The following is a 25,429-nucleotide window of genomic DNA, read 5'->3' as shown; positions in this document are numbered from 1 at the left end:
TATTGTCTTTGACCCAGAGGTTTTATGGTTCTTCTCTCTTGTAAGGCATTTTTTTTGCATTATGGAATTTTAAAGCCAGCTCCACATTTTGAGGCCTGTGTAGGCCAGGGCCTGCAGTTACCAGTTGTTTTTTGCTGACTTGGGGTGGGCCTCTCCTATACAGGCTAGTAAGGGTCATGTTACTTTTTTGGAAGCTTCACACACCCATTCACTATGATCCTGTATCCTTAGCACAGAAGCTATATGTATTGTGTCACTTTTATCACATCATCAGCATGATGGTTATTCAAGACAGCATTGCATAAATAAGGAAAAATAAGAAAATAACAATTTTGAAATTTGTAACCTTAATTCCAAATGTAAAATAAACTTAAGAATTAGAATCTTCACATGTCACGACATCAAAATACACAAAAGCAACCATATAAAAATGCCTAATACTACTGTACATCACGTATTTGTGAGTGAGTCGTGTGATGCACTGTTGTGCAGTCCAAGGTTGGTTCCTGTTTCTTGGGTGTTATTGACTAGCCACTGAAGTGGAAAATGAATAGATGGTCAAAGTTTAAAATAAATCTGCACATATACTTTTCTTAAAAGGAAAATCCTTAAATACTTAAATTTAACAAGTAATATCAAAACCTTTCCATTGTGATATATTGGTAAATGGATTTGGGGACAGTACTGAAAACAGTATCTTACACTTACACATTAATGTAAAAGGGGGTCCCAAAATTCTTGGAATTGCTAAAAAGAACCTTTATTTTGTAACTTTCAGAAAATTCAGTTTGATCATTTCAAGGAGAGGATTTTGAAGGTGGCCAAATACACTTGTCCCAGCGCTTCTCCCATTCCTCTTAGCACTTCCTGTACTCATCTTTTGATACAGTGTCTACAGCTTTCAGTGGTTTTTCCTATAATTCTTCGATTGTAGCAAATCTTCTTCTCTTCAGTCTCAATTTTAATTTTCCGAGCAAGAAAAATCACATGGGGCGAGATCTGACAAATATGGAGAGAGTTAAACAACAACTGCATGGTTTGACAACGTGGGTGTGTGCAAGTGTGATGTCGTGTTTTGCAAAATGCAGTTTGGCTTGTGTCACTTTGCTGGATGAAATTTGTTCCTTATGCTTTCCTGTAGATGATTCAGCACTTAAGTATAACGTCACTGAATAACAGTCCATTTCTGAACAAACCTGTCAATGTCGAATACACATGATCATCAATGTCTTTTGAAAATCTGCCATGGTAGCTTGGAGCAAAAAAAAAATCACCGAAGCCCTCTGCGTGATTGTAAATAAGGCACCAACAATACACATTTAATGAAATCAGTGCAATGCCACTTGGTGGACTGATTAACCACACAATGACTAACAGCATATTCGAGCACTACATTCTACTCCTGTGCTATGGACCCATTCCAGGAATTTTTGCATTCCCCCTGCCATATATATTTTGTCTGCAAGAACCTCATCAGACACACACCTGATCCATCCCTATATTTTTTAACATATTTCGTTATAATGGGGTGCAAGGAGCTGGAATCTGTCCGTGGACTATCAGGTACCAGTTATGCCAACTTTCTTATCTTTGAGGTATAAAATAGGTGAAACCGAATATGACACTGGGAAGATGTGCCCACTGCTCACAGACAGTGACTGATCCGTAAGTGAAGCCCAGGCCAACGACACTATGACTCAGCATTTCTTTCCACTGCTCCACAGAGCCACCCAACAATTTAGCATCTTTTCTCTACATTGTATTTCTTGCCTTAAATTGCCTTAAACCTTGGATCCTTTGCTTGTATAAAACTAAATGGAGTGTTGACCTGCTCTTTTCTCTTGCTTCAGCCTGCTAGTTTACTCACAGCACATCTTTGTTCCTCTGCTCTTTACAGACCAGTCTCCAGTTTGTTTTTCTCATGCCATTAAACAAGCAGGGTAGCAGGTGCCCCAAGGTATCTTAATTGTCTAAATGTTGTTTTTAAATACGTAGTACAGGAATGGTATTGAAACAAGTGAAAAAAATCATACCATTAAAACTAGCCAGGTATTTTATAAATGTGTCCCCCAAGGCATCATAACTACAAGTGATAGAAAGTAAAATGCAGTTTATAAAGAAATGCTTCTTGTGAGTTGTATAAAAATTACTTTTATTCAAGACCACTGGTAACACACTATAAAAAGGGTCATAGAAAGATAAAGTAAGCTATAAATACTCTATTAATGTATGAATAATCACATCTTTGTTTAAAAGATCATTGATGTGTTCATTGTTTTAATATTATAAAGCAATTAGATCCATTCATATTTATTTATAGGTCTGATTATGTACCAGTTTAAATACCATCAGCTATATTTATTTCATTAGACTTTTTGATTACGGAATCCTGCTGTTCTTAAAAATTTCATATTAATATTTATTATATTAATATCACTGTTATTTATTTTATTATATATTTTCCATTACATCCCGAAAATTTCATTTAACTCATGTTGGTTCAAATGGGTTACTCTTATTTTACGGTAAGAACGTGTATAGGATAATATAAAAGTCAGGCCAATTACAGTGCCTTCAGAAAGTTCTCAGACCCCTTCATGTTTTACACTTTCTGCAGTGTTGTAGCCTTGTACTGTACTTGTACACGTTTTAATTCTTTTTTACCTTCATCAAGCAACACTTAACTCCCCAGAATGACAATGTGAAAACAGGAGTTTTAGAATCTTTTACATATTTATTAAAAACTCAAAAACTGAAATGTCAAATTAACACTTTGCTCAGTACTTAATTAAAGCCCCTTTGGCAGCGATTACTGCCTGTAGTCTTTTTGGGGTCTCACGTGACAACCTACATACACATACCTGGATTTGGAGATTTTTTTCAATTCTTCTCTGCAGATCTTCTCACGCTCTGTCAAGATGGATGGAGACCATTGCTCTTGACAACTATTTTCAGGTCACTCCAGAGATGTTAATTTGGGTTCAAGACACTTAAAGACATTTCACTGATCTCACACTAAACCTCTCTTGTGTTGTCTTTGTTTTGTGTTTGCGGTCATTGTCTTGTTGAACATGAAGTTTTGTTCCAGGACAGGTTTTTATTAACACTAGAATTTCTGAAGCTTATGAAAAAACCCATAATCCTGGGCCACCTTAAATTCCTTAGCACCTCTCCATTAGCATCTTTTGTTTTGCAAATGTGTAAATCAGTACAAACAGCCTGCTATCCCATCCTAAGAATATATTTATTGCCAAAGGCTTCACATACTTTTTGTTGTCACTGCATAGGGAATTTTAAAAAGTACTGTGATAATTCTGGAGTTCCAAAACAAACTCATGTCTCATTCCATGTAACCGGGCAATCACCTACAGAAAAAGCTTTGCAATGCTCTTCTTTCATATTACAAATTTCATGAAACAATGCTGTGGCATAAAGCATTCATAACAAAAGGTAAGTGAATTATAACAAAATTTTATGTAGAACTTTACAGAAAAACAGAAACGCCTGGAACAGATATATGAAATGGAGATAAAGGTTTTATTAGTGGCAATCTGCTGATGCATTTTTCCAGAAGCTGCTGTAATAATGGTTAATGAGAACATACTTCACATAATGTAAACTGAATTCAGCCACTTCCTGCAGTTCTAATGACAAAAGAGTAAATCTTCAATGTGATAATGACCTCCCTGAGAAATAGCAGGTGTTGATTTCAACACTTCCTGATGCAAAAATGAAGAACCATATGCAATGATTTTTTAACTTAAAAAATACATAATTTGTTTAGGACAATTTAACAGAAGAAATACCCTTTTTAGGCCAACACTTTGGTTTCATTAGTTTCTGAACTTTGGGTTGATGGAGGTTTTCTCTGATACCAAATGGATGAAAGCGAACCGTAGATGACAAATCCTGATACAATAAACCACTCTGGAAGTTATCTTTATGCATTTTATTATTAGGTAAGTTTCGTAAGGTATGTAACATTAATTAACATCAACTCTATGATTTGTTTGCTTTATTTGTGCTGTGTAAACTTATCATTTGCTACTCAGTCCCATATTTTGTAAATCTTCCTAAAAGCACTTAAAAGACCGTATACAGGGCTTCTATGCAAGCCATCATAAAATCTACAAAACAGAACACATCATGCTGCCACTGGATCACTCATGAGAACAAAATTGCACAGATGGCAGTGACAGTTTAGAATGTACCTAAATGCCCTCACACATATGCTACAGGACCACTCTGAAGCACTTCAGAATTGCCTTAATGGTCCATACAAAGAGCTGTCATACTCTAGAGAACAGCACTGGCACATCTGACAGAACTAACAATCAATCTAAACTCAACTTGCTAATATATTTTTTCAAATCTTGTTTAGGCACAATATAGTACATACTTCAAGCTGCAATGTGAGAATGCCTATGTGCCATTTGACACAATGCTACTGTTGGCCGACTGTAAAAGTTCCAGGCCACCTGCAGATTATTCAACCTTCTTTATACTAAGTTAAGTGTCACCTCAAAATTTTCCTTGGCTAAGGAAAGCATGCATAAAATAGGTAGAAGATAATGTTTTATGCAAATTGTTTGAATTAAACAAGTTGCAGGAATGCAGAATTATTAGCTGTAATTCTACAAAGCCCTGACAAATTCTTGCAATGTAGCTATCAAGAAGTTCATCTACAAAAGTTTTCAAAACGATAATATGTGCAGTTCTTTACATTATTTGAAGGTAGAATGAGCCTCTAAAGTTACACATTTTTGATGCAAATGATTTACCTCTAAAATAATAAAAAAGCAAACAACATGTGTATCATCCAGTGCTATCAAAGCAACATCATGATGCTCTTTATCATCAAGTCCTTCAATAGCTTTGTAATGAGCAATACACAAAATAGCAAAAAGGGTGTGAAGTCACTGAAAGAGACACACACCAGGCCACGATCTTCACTAACTTACCTAAAGTTAAGCCTAAACATAAGCCTCACAGAAATAGCAAAAACAGTGTGAGGTCACTGAAAGAGACACAAACCAGGCCACGATCTTCACTAACTTACCTAAAGCTAAGCCCCACCCAAGGCAACCTGACTCCAAACTCCCCAGGCAGGCTTCAACTCACATACACCCAATATGGAAAGGTGGCTTTAAAAATTCTACAAGGCTTAAAATGTTGAAAAAGTTTGAATTAACATAAGTCACTTTAACTCGAGGTGTTAATAAAAAATGTAATATTTTTTAATAAGGTAGAAGTAAATAATAAACAAGAATAGTTGACAACAAGAAAAGCAAAAGTGTAAATATGCGTAAGATGCTCTAATTTGGGGTTTTCAGAAGAAATGCAATGGTTTACTTCATGAGGTAGAAGCACATAATAAACAAGAATAGTTGTGTCAAAAATTTAAAATATTAAAATGTTTGCTTCAATTTAAATGTTTAAAGTCTAAGTATTTTCGATTGAAATATAAATTTATTTTATTCTGATAGAAGTCCATAGAGGGCAGCATCCCTAGTAAAGAATGAAAAAAATCAAAACTAACATATTTGTAATCACTAACCTTGAAATCATCTAAAACCATACCCCATGTGCTTATGTTTAAAAATTTGTCATTTTTAACCTTCTGGGAGTAGCTCTTAGTAGGGTAGGACCACCTGGAAAGAATCAAATATCAAAAATACTGCATTATCATATTCATTATTGGCAGCCTCGAAATAGCATAAAGTGACACCCCACATACCTATATTATCAATCCACATTTTTTGGAAGTTTTGTGAAAAGTAGCAATCCATATACCATTAAGGTGTGAACCCCTGAAATCTATTCAAATCCTTCTGATCATTTTTGTTAAACACACTTTTTAGTTTACTGTTTATCATAAGTGTGTAATTTCCTGCAAAAAATATGGTCAAAAATGTTCTGAAAATGAGGGTTTTTCAGGTGTAGTGGAGCAAAACGGGGTGGGACAGGGGACACCAAAAAGTTCAATATCTTACATAACCAGGCATCATGATGAGTTGAATAGTACATCATATGTTGGGTCAAAGTCAAGGGATGCTGGAAAAAAGAGAAAAGAAGAAGTGATAGGAAAATGTTCATAAGTAATGTTTATGAAGAGAGAGGATAATCATCTGCTTAAAATGGCACCCCTGTTTAAAATGACAACGCAAAACAATGCTTTTCAATCATAAACAGCTTATTAAGATAACCAAAAAGTAAAAGAAACAAGGCAAATATGAGGAAAAGGAATTGCAAACAAGTTCACAATCAAAGTTTAATAATCAAAATCCAGAAACCAGAAATCAAAGTCATTCAGACAATCTGGATCTGCATTATTAGATCTGGACCACCCTGTATATGGATATTACTGGTGTTCTGCTGCTCTATAGTGCACAGAAAAGTGTGTCGCATTGTGCAAGCATGTAGTCTGCTGCATAATGTGGCACAAAATCATGGCTTACCTGTACAATGAAGAGATGTGGCATGATGAACTTGATCCTGACCCACCAAAAGATCAGACAGCATTACAACTTCATTTGCATGTAATTAGAAGAATGCAAAGACAGGGAATCAGGTGCAGCATTTATTTTAAACCAATTCATTTATTTGGTGGTCAATATCACATGGTGTATTTAGAAAAATCTAGTGAAACATACATGTAGAATTGGATTTATAGTCATTGTAAAGGAATACTTCTTCCAAAAAGTATATATTTTTTAAATGTCACTTATTCCCTTTGTTAGTTTGTACTGATATCAGCCACTCTCCCTCATTCTTTGGTCAAGATTCCTGTCTTTAATTAAGAAACGCAGTATTATAGAAATGCTCTTTCTGTTTATGATGTGCACTGATACACATTATGCATTTAGCAATGTTTTACCAAGAAATGCATGATTTTTGCATGTTTTCAGCATACTATTCGGTAACTGATATGAGCATGAGATTTTTTTTTATTTATTTTTTTTTTCACCATTGGGTTCTTTTATAACTCTCTCATTCTGCATGAAAACATGACATTTAATTTTTTTCTCGGTCTTCACTACAACCTATTTAACATATAAAAAATATTTTTGAGTGGAGTGTTCCTTCTAGTGATGACAGATCGAACAGAAATACTCCCAACTAAAATTTTATGGCTGATACCAGTTGCCACTTTTCTACATCAACACTACCCAATTAAGGATGTGTTTAGTCTACAACAATTACATCTGCAATTCAAACTGTAAATTCCATTTTAAAAAAGCAAGAAATTTGAATTTAACATTTTAAGCATAACATTTTTTTTTCCACATTTAAAAGTAAATGTCTGTCTGGTAAAGCATGCCATTTGTCCATATTTTTAAAGAAGTTATTGACATGGGCTGTGTCAGGTTGCATCAAAAAAAAAAGGTAAACTGTACCTCCACGCAAACATCTTTTAAAGAATGTCAGACAAAGGTAAGCCCATTCTCTAATGCAGACCATACATTCCACCCAACTAACCTTTTTGTCTGTTCCTTTATCTTTGATAATGGCTTCCTTTCATATTCACTCTAGCTTGTCACCTCTTTCATCTTCTCTGACTTTGTTCTTTCACCTACTGTATATGTTTTACCTGCTTTTTATTTTATCACACATGGTACAGCATTACCAATTAAGTTGTTGTATCTCCAATGTTTTCTTTCAAGTTTTTTAATTGGCCTATTAACTTGCAGGATTCAGGGTCCAAAGGTTATGTGATCAAAAATAAATGCAAGAGTACTTTAAGACATGGAAATAGGTGGCTCTGAGACTAGGAATTTGCACTGGCAAAATGCGAAAATTGACTCTACTTCGTTAACCTGCAATTGCTCCATCCTGGATATGACATTAGTTTGCATTCAGCCCTGCATGTGAGCCCTCCAAACTGCAGGGAAAAACCTGGGGGTTGGTGGCAGAATCGACACTCCAGCCACCATAAAAAAATCTCACACTGGTTCCATTCCATCTGAACTAGTGTGGTGCTGAGGTGTCACCCGTTGTATGGCTGCACTCGGGTCCTAATCACGTTTGTCATGTGGTGGCTGCGGCAATGCGCTGTATCAGCGTGTGCTCCTAACCTCTTAACCTCTATGATGGAAAATCATTTATTTATTTATTAACTTCTACAAAATGCAGTGTATTATTCAGGAAGAGAAATATACATTATGCAAGCAAGCACGTGTTGACATGGTTTAGTTTAATAGAAAAAAATAATCTTTTTGGGAAAATGAAAGAAAAAATCTTGGTGCAAAAGTCTCTATTAAGCTTTAAAATGAAGTATAGTTTGCGAGGACTTGGTTTGTTCACTTGATCCTATATGATCAGAGTGAGTACCTGCCTAATCAGTCTAGCTCCTAATCAGGATGAAAAGCTCTACAGTGCACACACAATAAAATCTTAATCAAAATTGAGAATGCACAGACAAAGAAGGATTTGACTTCAAATATAGCTGTCATAAGATATGTATCATGTAGAAGATTTTTACAAGCAAAGTCATTATGCGATGAAAAGGAAGCTAAAATAAAAATGGTGAGAATGAGTAGTGAAGGATCATATCCAGAAAAACAATTAGACCTGAGGGACCAATAGCAAGGGACAAAAATTAAAGTAAAGGTAAAAGCCAGTGTGAAATAAACAACTGGACACAAAACAAAGGTTTGGGGCAGCCACCCGTATAGTTTCCCTAGCTGCAAAAGGCTTTTGGTTGTGTACAGGCTCGAGTCCAAAGTAGAACTGATTAGATATGAAGGATGATGGGTTTTTATAGTCTGTTCCCTGGAATTGACGTCCTCAGGGCCGGGACAGGTAGGATTTCTTGTATTTGGTCTGCTGAGAGAAAATAAAGAGGTTTAGCACAACCCACAGCACCCCAGCCTGGCATGGGATTGGAGTTTTCTGGTCCCTTTGGTTGAATCCCAAGCGCAAGTGTGTGACATCAGAAACAAATCATAATCAAAATTTTAAATTTATCATTAGGGCATATTGAATAAGAAAACAAGTACCAATAAAGAGCACACTGACAACCAAGGGGTAACATGATGCACAGTCATCATTAATTTATAACGTCACAAATTGAGACAGAAGTGTAAGTAATGCGAATACAGGACCAAACTCAAGATGGGGTTGCATGAATAAAATAGAACAGTAATAAAAAAAGTTTTAGATTATCAAAACAATTGTGAAACTGATTTTAAAAATAGAAAGTACATATATAAAAAACCCCAAATAAGCAAAATATGTATATAATAAAAGCTAATTTTGATAGGGAAAAAAATTAAAGGCTCCATCTTATAGAGGATGATGGCTGCCATGGCATTGCACACAGGCGCATATGAATTCACCCAACATATCATATGACTTTGCCGTATAAAGCAGTGCGGAATCTAATTGAACAAACATCACAAAAAGATTTTTAAAAATGATAAAGTCAACATTAGGGTGAAAACAGGTTCCACTCGCTGAAAGATCTGACATTTGTGTGTAGGGTGTGGTCATGGGTGGTTACTGAACATTACAGAAACAGAATTAAAGGAGGCTAGACCTTGAAAGATGAAGTCCAGTGTGAAAATACAAGGGGGAGAGCAAATGAGCACTTATGTGAGGCAATTTAAAGCAAACAAGTTCTAGAGTAAATAAAAAAACAACATACGAGAAAAAGCGATCTATCACTAATAAAACTATTACAAATGACATGTCTTTTATATCGACAGAAAGTTGATTTTTGAGAGAACACTTCAGTACCATAAGCCAAATTGTCAGTCTGCAAAATTAAAAATGTACTAATTATGAGTACCGTATAAATATAACTTTAGTACAAAGTGATCATTTTATCAATGGGTGAAATTTCTTGCAAGTGGTTCAGAGGTGTGCTAATGGCCATTGCATAGCCAGGACACTAGTGAAGGGGAAACAAGTTTCTGTCCAACTGAGCGAAAAATATTCCTTCTTTTTATGTGACTGCAATTGCAAGGGATATTGGATATTCATATAATGATTCAATTTCTGTCTGGTGGAATCAAGTAATCTCACTTTGAGTTGTTTTAGTTGCTGCCCTTAATGTGTTGAGAAGGTTTCTCTTGATAAACTGTAATTATTCTGTATAGGTGCTAGTCTGGTTCTGCTCACCTCCATTGCTGTACCAGTCATCTGGTAGCTGTCTTAAAAAACAGTGCATAATTCCACCGAGATCTGAGTACATCTGCACTGATTGCTTGATGCTTTTGGTCTTTTTGAGATCTTAACTGTTACATGTATGGCTGAGCTCTCGACTTAGGCAACCGTACAACTGTTGTCAACTGGCCATAGTTCAACAGTTAGTGGACAAATGTTGTTAGGTTCCAATTGTGTGGTTCAATTTCAAACTATTTTATTTTCCTGTCTACTTAAACAAACCTGTGTCCTTATGTATACTCATTTTGTAATTAGTAATTTGTAAAGTTTATATTTTATTTTACCTGAAAACTGTATAGCAGCACTATAAAAAAATAAACTGAATTGAACTGAACTGAATTATACTCTACCTGACAGCACCACCCATGTTACTTGGAAAGGCCTGCTGAAAGACAAAGATTTTATTCATTTCTTGACATTCTCTTCTGAAATGAAATACAAAATATATAATTTACTATAAATTGTGTGTTTTATTGAGAGCCAGCAGGAGTAAGAATTCAGATGTCCTAATTGCAAGTCACGAAACTAAAAATAGAGGAATGCATGTAATAACTAGGCTTTGGGAGCATTGGCTAATCTTATATTGCAGCCAGGGTTTGTTCCATAGAGTATGTTTCTTTTCTGTTTTGTTATTTTTTTTGCATTTTTTTATTATTTTACATGTACTTTTATTATCATGTACAGTTTAATTTTGTTGTGTTTACTTATGATATAGTGTTTATGTGTTGTAAGAGCCACGTTTGGGGGTGGCAAGTGGGGTGACCGCCCCAGACTCTGAACCTAAGGGGGCCCCGCTTTTGAGGCCCGCGTGTCCCAGTTGAGCGGATTTGTCAAGTTATATTCTCTAATATATATATACATATAAACACGAATCCGTCCATCACCCCTGGTGAGACAAAACCGTGACTCATCAGTGAAGAGCACTTTTTGCCACTCCTGTCTGGTCCAGCGAAGGTGGGTTTGTGCCCATAGGCGGCGTTGTTGCTGGTGATGTCTGGTAAGGAGCTGCCTTACAACAGGCCTACAAGCCCTCAGTCAAGCCTCTCTCAGCCTATTGCGGACAGTCTGAGCACTGATGGAGGGATTGTGTGTTCCTGGTGTGACTCGGGCAGTTGTTGTGGCCATCCTGTACCTGTCACGCAGGTGTGATATTCGGATGTACCGATCCTGTGCAGGTGTTGTTACACGTGGTCTTCCACTGCGAGGATGATCAGCTGTCCTTCCTGTCTCCCTGTAGCGCTGTCTTAGGCATCTCACAGTGCGGACATGGCAATTTATTGCCCTAGCCACATCAGCAGTCCTCATGCCTCCCTGCAGCATGCCTAATGCACGTTCACGCAGATGAACAGGGACCCTGGGCATCTTTCTTTGGGTGTTTTTCACAGTCGGTAGACAAGTCTCTTTAGTGTCCTGCGTTTTTAGAACTGTGACCTTAAATGCCTACTTTCTGTAAGCTGTTAAGGTCTTAACGACCATTCCACAGGTGCATGTTAATTAATTGATTATGGTTAATTGAACATGCATGGAAAACATTGTTTAAACCCTTTACAATGAAGATCTGTAAAGTTATTTGGATTTTTAAAACATTATTGTTGAAATACACAGTCCTGAAAAAGGGACGTTTCTTTTTTTGCTGAGTATATATATATATACAGTATATATATATATATATATATATATATATATATATATATATATATATATATATATATTTGAAATGCATGCTTCTAAGAGCAACCCTTTTGAAATCCCACTTCAAGGTCAAATTCCATACATGTACGTCTTTGAAAACATTCCATAGTCTGAATATTAATGCACAAAAACATGTATCACTAATGATAACCGGCTGACATGACATCAATGTGAGGTTATGACTATGACATCCTGTATATCGAGACTCAGAGTATATTTGCAATCTGGGTACTTTTCTAGAAGAGGCCCTGGTAATTTCTGCATGACACCACATCGCATGTTGTGGTATTGTCATGAATTGTGAATTGCACTTTTTTAATAGATTATATCGTTATATTTTGATAAAGTCAGCATGTTATCTTGCAAATATTTAGCCGAATACTGTAATGAGAAAATCCGGTGTATGTTAACATTATTTTTATTAAAATTGTGCGCAAGTTTATACAGTCCTCACATACCCGTAACATCGTTTGACGCAACTGGCCCCGTGTGGGGTTGGTCAGCCCTAGGCCCCACACACCCCAAAGGCCGCCTCTGTTGTGCTGTGGATTTCTTTATGTTCCTTGGATATTGTCAGATGAACTTCAAGAAGTGACACCACTGCTGCTTCAGTTTTATAGTCAGATGAAGGAGAAGGCACCAGTAGAGTTTTATTGAAGTTTGTGGACAAATAGTTCCTTGTGAGTAATGTTCTAAATTTTTCCGGCCTTCTGAGTTTTGCTGTTTTTTGAGATGCATTATTGGATTCTGTATTTGAACTGTTTTTGTTTGGATCACCTTTTCATGCAAATCCTTTTGCATTATTTTGCCTCTTTTGATATTGTTAAAGAAAAAATCCTTCCTTTATAGTAAAGAATCTTTGGTCAATCAAGTCTAAAATTGTACTGTTTGTCCTTCATCTTGAAGGATAGGGCATTTTTTATATATATTTTTGAATAATTATCCCTGGTATTAACCCCAAAATTCCCTTGGGCTTGGAATTCTATGTAGAAATGGTAAACCCAGTTGTCGATCTGTATAAGCTGTTATGATCAAATGTACAGTGATAAGCTTGAATAACTCTTGGGCCGTATTCTGCTGCCATCTAGTGAATAAAATAGCTTAATGCTGCAAAATAAATCAAGAATATTTCTATGTGTTTTGCTAATCTACAGTAACTTATCATCATTCACGAGTGGGGTGGAGACTTCAACCAAAATGCACAATGGAGTTGAAACAAAAAGCTGTAAAGCCAGTTTAAGAACAAACTCCAACAGAACCATTAGTTAACTCAAACGATAACGATGTCTATGTTAAATGGTCAACAGATGTTGACAAGGATAGTGAAACTGATACATACGGCTCTGCACGACTGAACTGACTGTGATATACCTGGTGACTTTTGTCATCTGAAGTTTTACCGTGGTACAAGTAGGTGCATGACAAAAATGCAACATTTTTGTGATCAAGTGGAAGGACAAGAAAAACACTAGCCATCTTAGTACTGTTCACAATACAGCTACTGTCAATGTCAGGAGAAATGTGGAAGCCAATGAGCCTTGCATTGTGGTAGCCTACAATAACACAAGGGCTGCATAGACTGTGTGGATCAGACACTGACACTCTACCTTCTCACACGCAAGTGACAGAAAAAAATATTACAAGAAAAGTGTGCAAAGAAACACTTCTGCTGCCCCGATTGAAATTTTGTGCTGTGCAATGGTGACTGTTTTAAAAAATATCACAAGAAGGGCATGTACTAAATCTGCATGAGTACAGAAATGGACACTAGACATGCCCTTCCTACTGTATTTATGTTGGCATTTTGGAATTTACATGTTTCTGTTACAAATGATAACATTTTTCTGTTTACATTAAAAGGTTATTGTCTTCCAGTTTTATTACTGGGCAGCAAATATACAAGCGATAAAAACCTGGACACAAATAGAAGAACATATACAGGCTTGGTTCGCAATAGAAGCAAAATCCTGCAGTACTTCTTTGTATTCATTGCTCTGTGCTCCAATAAACACACGTTATCGGCAATACACTAATAACCCAGTTGTGCTTCACTCACTTAGAATCTGGAACCAATGTAGAAAGCATTTTAAGACGGAGAATCTTCTATCTGTGGCACCTCTGCAAGAGAACCACCTTTTTCAACCTTCACAAACATATGCAGTTTTTAATATCTGGAAAAAATTTGGAATTAACTTGATTAGAGATCTTTATATAGTCAACGTCTTTGCATCCTATGAACAATTACATTCCAAATTTAACATTCCAGCTACACATTTCTTTCACTATCTTCAAATCAGGAACTTTGTTAAACAGAACCTTCCCGATTTTCCTCATCTTGCACCCTCATCCATGCTAGAGAATGTTATCGTCTTGTTGAACTTTTAAAGCAAGCTTCTTATATTGGACATGCGCAGGCCGTTGCCTGTCTGTGGAGTTTGGGGTCAGGCTACCTGGGGTAAGGCTATCTTTAAGAAGGTCAGTGAAGGTCCTGGCCTAGTTTGGGGGGTCTTTTTTTGCAGGCCTCATTCCCCTTTTTGCCATATCTGTGACTCCTTCTCACAACAGGTATAAGTTAAAATGAGACAAGACACCAGTCTTAAAATTTTATGACTTCTTTCTTTCAACATTCTTGAACTTTCACAATTTTTTCTATGAATCTATTTAAGTTTTTGAAAGAAAGCAGATTTAATAATCAATGCTAACAATAAATATTTTATGCAAACAAGAATATATCAGATTGGAAGTAATAAGTACAATTTGCATAATTGACATCGTTATCTTCTGCAGGCTTGCTGGTTGTTAGAAGACCATATGAAAAGAGGTTGTAAAAGGTTCACAGGGCCAAATGACTGCATTTTAATCTAGGAGATCTATGGTGATCAAGGCCTCAGGGAGCAAGCTAGAGGAATTTAATGACCAAATCAAGTTAGGAAAATCACCACCTGTGTCTCGATGAATAAGATAATTTTAGCTTTGCAGCCAAGAGAAGGAAGTGTATGTAGTCATTATTGCCCGTGACAACATAAATGAAACAGCTTTAAAAAAACATAACATGTAAAGAATATTTGACTAGCTGAATGAAAAGGGCCTGTAATCATTTGCTATCAAAGAAGATGATCCTGTTATAAACACTGCAGTTTTTATAATTTTTCCTTTTTTTTTTATAAATCTTATGTTATCTAATTCTCTGTATGCAAAAAAGTCTGCCTGATTTTTACTGCAGCAAGAGCCCAAAGTCACAGTGCAGTACATTTTCTCAGCTGGTTGCATGAATATTATTTTGTACAGATTCCAGGCCATTCATCTTAGACCATAACCCACAATTAAGTCAATGAAGCAGTCAGGGAGCTTACTGCCTTGCTGTCCTAAGGAAGGTCATTCCAAAGATAAAAAAGGACAGAAAAAATAGCTTTCTTTAAGAAAATATGTAAAGGTCATTTACAGTCATATGAAATATATGACATTATTGACTTTTTTAACATATTTGAACTGGCAAATAGCAGAAATGCAAACAGTGCCAGATAAAGGGGATTATTCTGCACTTGAATAAAACACAAAGAAAAATTTGCCTTCTAAATCATTTCTTCAACAAAAATATGAAGATGGAGGAAAATAAAAGTAGGTCCACCCTTGGAAAAGCTGGTATTGCCACCTTTAGCAGAAATGACTTATTGTGCATGTTTTGCCTAACATCCCAAAATGTTTGACCAGTCCTCCTTGCAAAACCCATTCTGCTGAAAGATTTTTGTCTTGTAGACTTTCTTGCACCTCCAACAACTACTTTTCGGCAGATTTGAATCACCGGTTAAGAGTGCAGCCCAACATAAAAAGAAAAAGTGCAGTACAAGAGGGGATAGACGTCAGCTCCTGAAAGACAAAAAAGTCAAAAAGAATAGGAGCCACAAATCTTATTGAGTTGCTAAATACGTCTCTGGAATAGTGTGAAGGCTGTCGTCAGAGGTGTTTGGCAGACTGGTATGAATTGTCAGGTAATCTCAGGTGTTGGAATTATATGTTCATTATATTTGTTCTGTGACAGACTGAAAGATCCGGTTCAACTTAAATTTTTGGACTGATGGCCTCACAGTATCCTCAAGCACACTTTGATATGATGAAGAATTCATAGTTGACTCAATAACTGCAAGCTGCCAAGGCCCCGTGGCAGCAAAGCAACAACAACAATATTTGTTTGTGTAGCACATTTTCATACAAATGGTGTAGCTCAAAGTGCTTTACGGGATAAAGAAAGAGAAAAAAGACAAAATACAAAAAATAAAATTAGGCAATACTAATTAATATAGAATAGAAGTAAGGTCCTGCATTGGGCTGGCGCCCTCCCCGGGGTTGGTTTCCTGCCTTGAGTCCTATGTTGGCTGGGATTGACTCCAACAGACCCCCGTGATCCTGTGTTAGGATATAGCGGGTTGGATAACGGATGGATGGATAGAAGTAAGGGAGGACAGAAAAAACAACAAAAAAAACCTCCAGATGGCTGGAGAAAAAAAATTAAATCTGCAGGGGTTCCGAGGCCATGAGACCACCCAGCCCCCTCTAAGCATTCTATCTAACAATCAGTCCTCAGGGTTTTCAGGCTTCACATGGCTTGATGATGATAGTCAATTGGATTTCTGGCCTTTAATCCACATGCTTTGATCGGGTGGTGTTGGTGGTGGCGCAGATTGCCACCAACGAAAACCGTAAAAAGAACAGCAGAAAAAGTAGGGGTTAGTATGGATTTTGGATCCATCATGAATAATAATGATAATTATTTGAATATACAGAACATCAGGATTCAACTAAAATGAAGCTATGAGAAAGCCAAGTTAAAATAATGTGTTTTAGCAGTTTTTTAAAGTGCTCCACTGTATTAGCCTGGTGAATTTCTATCAGTAATCTATTCTAGATTTTAGGTGCATAACAGCCGAAGGCCACCTCACCACTTCTTTTAAGTTTAGCTCTTGTAATAATAAGCAGACACTCATTTGAAGATCTAAGGTTATGATTTGGAGTGTAAGGTGAAAGACATTCTGAATTATAGGATGGAACGAGATTATTTAAGGCTTTGTAAACTATAAACAGGATAATTCTAAATGGTACAGGTAACCAATGTAACGAGATCAGAAGTGGAGAGATGTGTTCGGATTTACTTTTCCTAGTTAAGATTCTAGCAGCAGCATTCTGCACTCGTTGCAAACGATTGATGTCTTTTTTGGGTAGTCCTGAGAGGAGTGCATTACAGTAATCTAGTCGAATGAAAACAAAAGCGTGAACTAATTTCTCAGCATCTTGCAATGTTATAAGAGGTCTAACTTTTCCTATATTTGTTAAATGAAAAAATGCTGTCCTAGTAATCTGATTAATATGTGATTTAAAATTCAGGTCAGAGTCAATAGTTACCCCTAAGTTCTTTACCTCCGTCTTGACGCTTAATCCTAATGCATCAAGTTTATTTCTAATAACTTCATTATATCCATTTTTGCCAATCACTAAAATCTCTGTTTTCTCCTTATTTAGTTTGAGAAAATTACTACTCATCCATTCAGAAACACAAGTAAGACATAGTGTCAGTGAATCAAGAGAGTCAGGGTCGTCAGATGCTATTGATAAATACAGTTGTGTGTCATCAGCATAGCTGTGGTAGCTCACGTTATGCCCTGAGATAATCTGGCCTAATGGAAGCATGTAAATCGAAAAGATCAGTGAACCCAGGAGAGATCCCTGTGGAACACCATATAGACTATCATGTGTCTTTGAAATATAATTACCACAACTAACAAAGAAATTTCTACCTGCCAGGTAGGACTAAAACCAATTTAAAACACTGCCAGAAAGGCCCACCCATTGACTAAGGCAAGTTCTAAGAATATTGTGGTCAAACAACCCCAAACCATAACATTTCCACTGTCACACTTCACAGTTAGTATGAGATTCTTTTCCTGAAATGCTGTCTTCGGTTTGTGCCAAGCATGTCTAATGTTACACAGTTGTTATTTCATCAGTCCATAGCACATTGTTCCAGAAGGCCTAGTTTTTGCTGAGATGTTCAATGGTAAACTGTAGTCTTCCTCTAATGTTTTTTTTTTGGACAGTGAAGACTGGCAAACCTGGCATGCGTTTGACATTGATGTATTTTTCTGATTGTAGATGCATGCACTTTGACACCAACTTTAGCAAGAGTTATCTGTGGATCCCACAATGAAATTTTGGGGTTATTGGGGACTTATTTTTCTATCAAATAAGAAACTATTGGGCTGAATATTCTGGGCTGGCCAGTCCCAGACAATTTAGCAGTGATTTAAAATCTAAGCCACTTGTAGGGGATTTTCCTTATGGTGGAATGATTGGTTTCAAATAATTTAATGACCTGTTTCAAATAATTTAATCACCTTTATAAATTTGTTGCCAAACCCTTTGGCATCCACAGTCTTCTTTCTGAGTGCCTTAGAAAGCTCTTTTGATCTTGGTATGAAGAGACCACGTACAACGAAAGCAAAAAGAACATCAGACCCTTGATATCTACATTTTAAATAAACCCATCTGCATACTCCTGCATACTGGTGACTCAGTATTGTGGCCTAACCTACACAATGAACACTCTAAGGAACTCAGTAAAAAAATTACTTTAAAACAGAAGTCAAGGTGTGGAGACAGAAAACATGTATGTTATAGAATAAGTACAGTTACATAATCATTAAGAAATAGGAGTATTGTAAATCTGACTGTAGGAGGCCATCCACAAAAAAACAATGATTAAGCAAGAAGAGGACCCGTGAAGAAGGCAATCAAGAAACCTGTGAGAACTCTGAAGAAGTTGCAGAGCTACAGTGCATGACAGTGGAGAGACAACAGCTGTTGTCTGGAAGCTTCACCAGTCATAGATTTATGTGACAGTGGCAACGTGGAAAAACAGAAAAGCACATCAGAGTCACCTGTAATAAAGTTCTATGACCTGACAAGACCAAAATCGAGTTTTTTGGCACAATGCTTGAACGGTACATATTATCAAAAACATACCATTGGATGCTTCTCTGCAGCAGGCCTTGAATAGCTTGAGAGGGCAAAATGAATGCTACAAAATACAGGAAATTCCGACAGGAAAACATAATTCAGTCTTCAAGAAACCTACGCCTTGGGAAAAGATTTTTCATCCAGCAAGACTACAACCTCAAGGTTAAAGGCAAAGTTACACTGGAGTGGCTTCAAAACAGCACTGTTAATGTCCTGGAGAGGTTGAGTCAGAGTCCAGATCTCAGACCTATTAAAGAATTTGTAGCTGGACTTGGAAAAAGTCTGATTACTCACAATCATCATTCAACCTGACAGAGCTTGAGGCAGTTTTGCAAAGAAGAATGTAGAAGAGTGGCAGTATGGAGATATGCAAAGCTGATAGAGGGAGAGACCTGTACACACAGACTCAAGGCCATAATGGCTATTAAAGGTTCATCTGACTTGAAGGGCGTAATTTTGTGGGTAATAATTATAATACATTTTGATCACTTTATAGAGTCCTGTTTTCACTTTGACATTAAAGAGTCTTCTTCTGTTTGATCAGTGTAAAAAAAAAACAAATTAAATTCACTGTGTTTCAATGTTGTATAACAATGAATGCTAAAACTTATAAGGGGGTGAAAACTTTTTATAGACAGTGTAGTTCATTAATTATTATATTGTGATCCTTGTCTGTTGGAATATTCAGTTGTTTTTTAGCATTCAATTCTCTGACAATTTTCAGACCTTTCCGAATCTTCTTTGGGTTTGTTATCATTTCCTGATTTTCCTACCTTTGATGAAATTTTATTTTTTATTGGGCTTGTTTGCCCTTCTCTGAAAAACTCAGTTTTCGTCTACTTTATTCAATGGCAGGTACCTTGTTTTTCCCAAATTCTTGCTTTAATATTTTTGATGATCCAATACATACTATTAGCATACAATTTGGTAAATTAATTTCTTGATGGTCACTAACTTATAAGAATTAATATACCGTACCTTTAGTATAAGCAGTCTCATTACCTTAGCAAACAGCAAGGAACAATGACACCTAAATAAAGACTAGATATCATTTCCTGGAAATGAATTCTTCCATCTACAGCCACCAGTATGGCTTAAAAACACTCTGAATTTTGAAAATCACACCTCTACAGCAGTGCAGACTTTTTCTAGCTGTTGCGAAATACTTGTAGAGTCCATGTCTTCCTCTCCACTTCCGATGTAGAAACACTTTCTTGTGTCTTTATCACCTCTCGACTGGATTATTGCAGTTCACTTTTCAATAGTCTTTCTGCACCAAATATCAATAGATTTCAGAACATTAAAAAGTCTGACACAGAGCAAATATAATGAACACATCATTCCAACACCTGAGATTACCTGACAATTCATACCAGCCTGCCAAACACCTCTGACGACAGCCTTCACACTATTCCAGAGACGTATTTAGCAACTCAATAAGCTTTGTGGCTCATACTATTTTTGACTGTCTTATCAGGGGCTAGAGTCTATCCTTATGCATTTTAGTCAACTATATTTTATTCTGTAAGTATCTTTTTAAGATGATTCTCTGTACTATATTATCAACTCCTAACCTATTGTACTATCAGCTCAAATTTATTTATGTGATATTTTAAATTTTTCATGTACTGAATCATCTTGTACTGCACTTTTTCTTATTACATTGGGCTGCACTCTTGAGTGCTATATAAAATAAATACATTGATTTAAGCTTTGTGCAGGGTATGAAGGTTTAGAATGTTTTTGTAAACCATGAAAAAACAAATCTTGGACTACTATTAAATGTGGTGAGCTAAAGCCAAATATTAAAAACAATCTATATTTTGGACTCTTATATATTAGCACTGAATGGTTTCATCATAAAATCTTAGTTAAAATCTGATTAGTACATATATCAGAAGACTATTGTTTTGGTTAACTTTGTTTTACATTGATTAACTGTAGTGATGTGCGATTCAAGAATGATTTGTTGTTTTTTTAAGTGAATCATGGGAATCTATTCGTGAGCCTGAACTAATCGATTTAGTAGAGCTCAACAGCAATGTTAAAGCACATGCATGTTACCATCATCTTCTTTTGTTTAGATGTTTAAAGCATATGTACAGATACCACCCATCTGCTTTATGGTTCTCGTTTAATTCACTTATGATTCTTTTAAGTACCGTAAGACACATTATCGGCAAGCGAGAATTCTTTCATTGATCATTCTCTTGATTATCATAGTACTACAACAGTAACAACACATTTATATTAAAATGTTTTGTACAATTTGTTATTGGAATTATTTTAAACAGAATATATAAACATAATATTTAACTAATACCTTTATGTCCCTTTGTTTAGAAATGAGTACATTAGACAGTCAGCTCAGGTTGGACGGCTTGGAGACAAAGTCAGAGACATGAGCAGAGGAATGATGCTGGGTATATTGGGAGAAGGATGTTAAGGTTGGAGCTGCTAGGTAAGAGTAAAAGAGGAAGGCCTAAGAGGAGGTTTATGGATGTGGTGAGAGAAGACATGCAGGTGGTGGGTGTGACAGAGCAAGATGGAGAGGACAGGAAGATCCAGAAACAGATGATCTGCTGTGGCAACCCCTAACGGGAACAGCCAAAAGAAGAAGAAGACCTTTATGTCCCTTTGTACATTCAACAAATTTGTCACACAGAACTGAACCTTATAAAATATTTTCTTTTCAGGTTTACTGTAGTGTACACTTTTCATGGCTCATTGAATGTACCAATCATATATCATTCACTGATTCTTTGAAGTTTGAACTGAATCATTTCCTGAGAATTTATGAGCTAAATTATTACCTGAGAATGAGTCACGCAGTTGTGTTCATGTATGATTCTCAAACTTAGTGTCTTATTTTAATTGTATTTTTGCTATATTGTCATGTTTCATGCATCCAAATCAGTTCATATTATGCAATTTGAATTACTAATATATTTAATATATAAGTTAATAAATATAAATTATATATTCCAATTAAAAATGTATTAATTTGCATTTCATTTATGGGGGACTCCCCTTAAAGGTTTTGTTTTTTATTATTGATGAATCAAACTAATCAAATAAATTGATTTAATTAATTGGGCAGTTTGAAAGTATCAATACACTAAACTGAATTGATATTCCCATCATTAACTGTATGCACAGTGACGACTATTTATGTGGCAACTAAATCATAATGTATAGGAATAACTGATTTCCAGCATTTCATATTGTATTCAGCGTGACACCTTGGGAAACATCTCATAGTAAAACTGGAAATGTTGCACTATAAAACACTTACTTTGAATTGGACTTGATTCTTTTGGGAACTCAACCTTGCATTTGTTTCAGTAGTGACTTCAGCACTTTCTTGTTGTGATGTTCGATATGTGGTTTCTTAAACTATTGCATTAATCTACACTTTCTCATAGATTCAGAACTAATTTTACCAAAATAATATTCTTGCTTATAGTAGATATCTTAGTATGATGCCGGATTGCAATAAAGTAAATCCCTAGTGGTATATTTTCAAACAGAAATGTCCATAATATTGGCCTCTTACTTTAAAAGCCATTTCATAATTTGCTACACTATCCATGCCTGTTTGTCTCTAGTGTTTCCAGTCATTATACTGGCCAGCATGGTGGCTTGTGTACATACCTGTGCTTGAGGTGTAAGCAAACTATTTGGCTGATGACAATACAGCATTCTATTGTAAAGTGGGTGCTGGGTCCTCCTTGAACTTTTGAGCAGCAAGATACATTAAAATCAATCAAAAGAGCATACCCCTTTAAACTTTGGCCACCACGTTTAAAGTGACTTTTGATCAATGAGCTCTAGGCTCTCCCTTGAAAGTTTGAGCACCACGTTGGTATTTCACACACTGGTCCAAACATAATGTTTGATGCTAAATCTGATAAAAACTTTTTATGAAACAGAATGCTTTGTCCAACCTGTCTCGCAGCCACATGTACCCAAGACTTCCTAGTGAGATCTGTCTGACCAGTGGCATAATTTACCTAGTCTATCTCAGAAGATCATGTATTACTAGCACTTGATTATGGAACATCTTATTAGAACTGCTGCTTTAATTTAACATCCAAGGTTCATATGTTGCTTGTACTGGGATTCGCACAAACCTCCAAATGCATTTTTTTTCTTACATGAGTATATGGCATGTAGTAGCCAGCAAGTTTCCCTTCTGTCTGAGCTGAAAGAAATGCCTTGTTATAGCTGATATTGTTAAATTTGGGAAATTATTCTTGTTTCCTATACTGCCCTATGAATTCTTATATTTATGATGTAAATTACGTTAGTATAAATGAAGTTTAAAAATCCATCCATCCATCCATTATCCAACCCGCTATATCCTAACTACAGGATCACGGGGGTTTTCTGTAGCCAATCCCAGCCAACACAGGGCGCCAGCCCACCCCAGAGTTTAAAAATCCCAAGGGGAAATTTAGATGCATACAGCAGCTGAAACATAAAAACAATAGAGACTCATGGGACAAAAAATACAATAAATCAAACAATCAAATAAATAATAAGTGTGTATGGGGCAGAAATTGGAAAATGAACTTAAAGAGTATCTGCATTTCATTTGGGAAGTAGGGAGGAAGCATTGAATTGCCCAATAGCAGTGGGCAGAAAAGACCCCAAGATTTGTTTCTGAGCACACCATTGTGGAATAAGCCCGTGGTTAAAACCAATATGAACCGTGTATAAATGTATCTTTTCTCTGTACAATGTGATTGTAATAAAATGAGGTGGTTTTCAGGTAAAGGAAATAAATAAATCACACAGTGGTAGAAATCTTAGAACTGAATAATTACAGATGGCCTCACCTCTGTAAAGTTTGGTATAGTGTATAACAGTGTATTGACAGCAACATGTAAATTGAGCAATTTCTTTTTCTTCGGTTTTGTTCTTGAATAAAAGCACACTTGTTTTGTTATACCTTTTGTGAATGTGTTTATTTGATATTTGAACTTTAGTCTTCACACATTATACACTTCATGTCATCATTTTATTGTTATTACTATAACATATGAAAAAAGTTTCTGTTTTAGTTATGTGTTCAACATTTCTTTCCTCACAAGAAATATCATCTTACATTTACACAGGTCATTGTAGACACAGAACACAGATGAAATGTATGTATTTCAAATAACAGTGTATTATATTTTTCTATACAATTCCAGATGCCTCACTCCCAGATAAACAGTTTTCAGTTGCGAGAATTTTGTGTCTGACTTTAGATGTCGCAGTAGGGGATGAGATAGCAGGCTGCCTGAATGCGGCCGATGGATACATTTGCAAAACAAAGACATTGGTGGGCAATTGGCTCAGTGATAAGGAGCTATGAGTAAAATTAAGGTGGCCCGGTATTACAGTTTTTTTCACAGGCTTCAGGGATTCTAGTGTTACACTATTGTATGCTTCCAAAAAATTTTTGGCTATGGTAATATTAAGCATAGATTTGTACAGCTTACCTCAGCCTTATGTAGAGAACAAGCACCTGCTCAGCAGTCCTCTGAATAATTCCTGGTGCCACCAATGTGCTTGCCTTTGAACACTCAAGAGTCTCAAGGGGAACTCCAACCCCAAAAGAGGTTGAAGAGGTTTATTGTGCTTTGCATCCTTCTGTCATAAAGTTACTATTAACTAAAATGTGTCATAAAGCCTTTTTTATTTGTGAGTGGTGCTTGCTGTGCCTGTTCATTGAGACCTGTGCCATCTTTATCTATTTGCATTTGAATCTTTACTTGGAGCAATGGCATTGCATAAAAAACATCAATTTGCAGGAATTTTGGTATTTTGTTCTTTTGATAAGAAGCAAAGATATGTTGCAAACATTTCGTAATTAGAACTGTAGTATAATTTGTAGTAATTTAAAGAAAAACCTGTAAAAGTTTGGGCCAAATAGGTTATATATTATGTTTTTATCTGTAATTATTTGTGTGACCTATTCAATCCTTTATCTTGGTTGTGTTTTATCTTCTTAATATTGCACTTTATTTCACCCAATACCCTGATGATTTTTATTTTATATGCAATATTTCTTTTCTTCTCTTCATTGTGCTGCTAGTTTACCATAGATGAATAATGACCATATAAGAACATTAAACATAAAGCTAAAGATATACTACTGGTTTAAAGCCAAATGTAAAGAAATTGCTTAAAGTACAGTGGGAAAGGAGCTCTACCTGGTACATTCTTTCTCCTGCTAATCTAGATTTGACAAGGTCAATCACAGTTTGTCTTTGTTATCCAACTGTAGGAGGCATGGCTCATTTGCACGTCCTTGATGATTGCTTAGAGACTTACTTGCTTAGAATTACTGTAACAATTTTTACGCCATTATATATGTTCCGATGTTAGATCCTCATATATGTACATCATTATAAATGAGCAGAAGATGTGTTTCAATATTCTTTTTTAATGTAATAATGTGCTTAAGAGAGAAAGCGAGTAGGTCACATATCTTTTATTCTGAGTATTTTAGAATTATGAATAACTCTCAGTGTGTCTACATTCTCTCAATAATATATATATACTAACTGAT

This window comes from Polypterus senegalus, chromosome 15 (genome assembly GCF_016835505.1).
Source record: "Polypterus senegalus isolate Bchr_013 chromosome 15, ASM1683550v1, whole genome shotgun sequence".
Taxonomy (NCBI): domain Eukaryota; kingdom Metazoa; phylum Chordata; class Cladistia; order Polypteriformes; family Polypteridae; genus Polypterus; species Polypterus senegalus.
This window is presented reverse-complemented; position numbering follows the sequence as displayed.